General features: G+C 41.0%; 1 pseudogene; it reads right to left on the reverse strand.

Moving 5' to 3' along the window:
- Window positions 1-1,670: 1,670 nt before the first annotated feature.
- Window positions 1,671-3,503, reverse strand: LOC125869034 (transcription factor GTE4-like; annotated as a pseudogene).
- Between the last annotated feature and the right edge of the window lie 757 nt (window positions 3,504-4,260).

The raw sequence follows: 4,260 nt of genomic DNA on the forward strand, positions 1-4,260 counted from the left end.
GGCACGACCCTAATGAAAAAGAGAAATTATATAGGTATGGTTGGAATGATGGCACAACCCTACGCAAATCAGATTTGGGGAGTCACCGGAAAGACGAATGGAACTATGCAAATCAAATCTGAGGAGTCACTAAAAAGACATGATGCTATGCAACTCAGATATGAGAAAGTAGTTCGGTAAAATCCACGGTACTACACAAATTAATTATGAAAAGTAGTCCGGAGAGATGCACGGTGCTATGCAAATAAGATATGCAAAAAAAGGTAGTCACCGGAAGGATGTCACGGTGCTACACAAATTATATATGAAAAAGTAGTCACTGGAATGATGGCACCTTGCTACACAAATTAAATATGAAAAAGTAGTCACCGGAATGATGACACGGTGCTACAAAAATTAAATATGAAAAAGTAGTCACCGGAATGATGGCACGGTGCTACACAAATTAGATATAAAAAAGTAGTCACTGAAAAGATGGCACGGTGCTACAAGTTAGATATAAGAAAGTAGTCACCGGAATGATGGCACAGTGCTTACATAAATCAAATATGAGAAAATAGTCACCGGAAAAATACACGGTGACCCAACTTTTGCTAACATAATTGTTGGTCAGACGGGCAGCATATATGAGTAATAGCCACCTGCCGGCAGCGGAATCACTTTGATCGTTTACCAAGATCGTAGAGGCTCTGATATCATGTGAGAAATATAGGAAAAGAATATTATTGAATTGTTGTTGTTTACATTATTACATTGAGACCCTATTTATAGACCCTAGAATACAATCTTTTACCAAGTAGGATACTATTTAGTATTCCTATTTCTATTTCTATTCCTATTCCTGTTCTAATAGGATTGTATAAACTTATTCTTATTCTAATAGGATTGTATAAACCTATTCCTATTCTAACAGGGACTTAATCAGAAAGAAGGTGTTCACTGAGAGAGGGATTTCTCTTGAAAAGGTCCCCAAGAATCTTCCCAGATTCTATCAAAGACTAGAAAAATCAACCAAGATCCCTCAGAATACTTTCTATTAACTCCAAGTCAAAAGACCAGCATAAACAGTTGCATTTTCAGACATACAAGAGGATGGACATGAGAGCTTAACTGACATTCAACCGAATCAATCCTGGTTGCGTATACTTCAGGGGAAAATACATATAAATTCTTTGCAAAAAGTTGCCTGGAAGATGAATTGGAAAATATGTACACACCCCCATTATCATTTCCACTTAAGATCCCTCATAATTTTTACAATATGCAATCCTACCATCATACTTGGTTTCTACAACTACAACCAGGTCCAGCTGCAGGACATCGCACAAGCAAACCTAGCTGCTCTAAGTGTGTGCAACAATATGAATGAAAATCCTAGCACATGTATAAACAAAACTGGTTAAGCAATCTAAGCAATTTACAGGTCCTACATCTCTCACATGACTACCATAACCAATAACACTTGTATAGAGAAAACATCACAAATAATGTTAAGAATGAGATGTCTAACTCTTCCAAAATCATCGAGACAAGGCACTTCGATGATAAAACTTAAAGTTCTTGATTGCAGCCATCCTTCAACTAGAAGGGGACCTTCATCTTGGAACCTTCAGATGAGTACACACTTAAAGAAATCCATGAAGAATTCCTGCACTAAGTGGCCATTTGCATCAATGGCCCACTTCTGATCCGGATCCAGAGGAATTATCGCTATCGGAATCACTTGAGGATGAACCCGAATCACTGCTGGAACTGCTTGAACTGCTTGCATTATCCATCTGTCTTCTCACTTCTGCATTTGTAGCAAGAGCACTAGTGTTATTTCTACCAGTATTACTGTTCAGTGCACCAGCAACCATAGGAGCAGAATTCATAACTGGGGCAGTCCGTGCAGTTCCTCTGGCTTGCAGAGCAAGTTCAGTCTTTCTCTTCTGCTTGCTTAAGTTCTTTTTGTAATTAGTCACAATCCTTTCAAGCTCCCAGAGGCTTTCCACATCAACACTGTCTATGTCTAGTTCAATCTCATCATCATGTTGATAAAATGTTGAGTTCCTCTTTTTAATAATCTGAACAACAGCATCAAGCTTTTTAAAGGTAAACTCTGAAGATGTGTGTTGAGTCTCTGTTTTTCTTCATAGGTCATATTCCTTTTATTGGGATCATTTGCTTTTGGTTTCTTAGGAACTGGTACCCTACCAACATGAGCAACGGGTGATGGCTTGAACCTGAAACCAGCTGGTCCAGTCATTGACTCAGACCTATCCAAAGTCCTTGCTTGAGAAACAGGGGGAGCAGCATGAGAAGTTACAGAAGCACGGGAAAAGGGAGAAGGCTGAGGGACCTTTCTTGAAGTGGGGGTAGGCAAACCTGCATCATGAATTCATGATACATTTGATACCTCCAATCCGGATTAAACTCGGCCTCTATAAACTGCCCACCTGTCTTCAAAAATCTTCAACAACTGTTCCGACATAACATGAACATCATGTCCTTTAGGATTATAAGTCATGGCATACAGAAGACAAGTCTCACATCCTCAGCAAACTCCTTGGGAGACTTGTACAAATTTTGAGATAGCCTAGCTTTTATAGTGCCCAAATCCCTAGGATGCTTGATGATAGCATGATAATCATGCAGCCCAAGACCCTTCACATTCACTGGCTCATTAAACACCCACCCATGCTTGTGCTTCATTAACCTCTGAAACAGAGTGGTGCATCTCTTAAACACCTGATTTCTATGTTTATCAAAGCTAAAGCCAACGCCAAATGGATACCCCTGCTCCGACTCACCATTGTGTTTCCTCCCAGCGCTATTTGGCTTAATTTTTTATTGCTTTCCGGAGGCAATGATTCTTCCCAAGTAAGAATTCGGAATTAGTGTAATACTGATTGGCCTTCGGGGTCCTCTTCTCCTTCTCTGCAAATTCAGCAACTACATTATTGTTTTCCACAGCTGCAACCCTTGGTCACTAGAATGGTCTCAATCAAGGGTGCCCCACCAAACCACCTCTAAATTCACTCGCACTAAAGCCCTACTATTCATCACATAATTATCGATATATCGTGATTGACTATTAGAATTAACAGTACCACTAGGAATATCAGTAATCCTACCAACATTATTAAAACCACCATTAGTATTTGTATCATGTGTGGTCAGCTGAAGCTCCTTAGCTTCAAGATCTGTAACTAAACTCCTAATCTGATCAAGCTCACCCATTAAGTCCCTCCTGATACCTCTAATCTCAACTCTTGATGTCGCTCCCTCTATATTAATCCTAATTCTATCTCAAACCCTAGAAATTACAGGTTAACTGTCGAATCCAGCTCAGCATGCTCTCTATTTAATCAATCTGTATAACTCGCCATAGCATCCTCTTCCCCCCGAACTTCCCCATCATTATTAGGCTCCACAATTGGGCGGCCACCAACCTCAACCATATCTCTACCATCTAAATCTCCCTGTGATCCAAGGGTATCTTCCTGCCCTTGTCCACCATTTATCAATTATGTAAAGATATGACACCTAGGCCTAACTCAACCCCAAAAGCTATCTCATGAGGGGAGGTTTGTCCAAGTCCATACAAGGAGACCAATTTCCCATCCCTCTACCGATGTGGGACTTCTTAACATCAATGAATTCTATGAGTTCAAACTCCATGATTGCCCCTCTCTCATGTTTCCTTCTTTGATAACTGAACTGTGCAAGTGGGCTGAAGTTGAGGAGTATTCGGGCGACAATTGGATAAGCCCAAAAATCCCAATCTTTCCTTTAAAGAAGCGAGGTGAAGGGACTGCCACCAAAAGCAAGAAGCAAAAGATGGATTCAGGGAAGGCGTTGAGTATTGAGGCTGGCTCTTCTAGACCATCGGCGGTGAGACCATTTGAGTCATTGGCCGAAGAGTTGAGGGTAGTCCGAGAGTTGGTGACCAAGCTGCCTCAAGGGCCAGGTGAGACATCTGCGGGACCTAATTCTTTGTCCCACAACAGGAGTTGGATGCTTTCTTGGAGGATCAAAGGAAGCAAAAAGCTCATCTATTGAGGTTGGAGAAGGCGTACACTGATCTTGCTAAATCACATGGTGATTTGAGTCACTCCCACGAAAAGATGAAGAAGAGAGAAGAAAAGAGATAAAATTTTCACCCGAGTGTGGAAGGGGGTGAAAGGGATTTAAAAGGTCCTTAAGGCTAATGATCCGCTTTCCTCATCGAGACCGGATGAGAGTAATGATGTTCCGGCACAGTTTGTCTGAGGATGA

Source organism: Solanum stenotomum, chromosome 1 (assembly GCF_019186545.1).
Source record: "Solanum stenotomum isolate F172 chromosome 1, ASM1918654v1, whole genome shotgun sequence".
NCBI classification, from domain to species: Eukaryota; Viridiplantae; Streptophyta; class Magnoliopsida; order Solanales; family Solanaceae; genus Solanum; species Solanum stenotomum.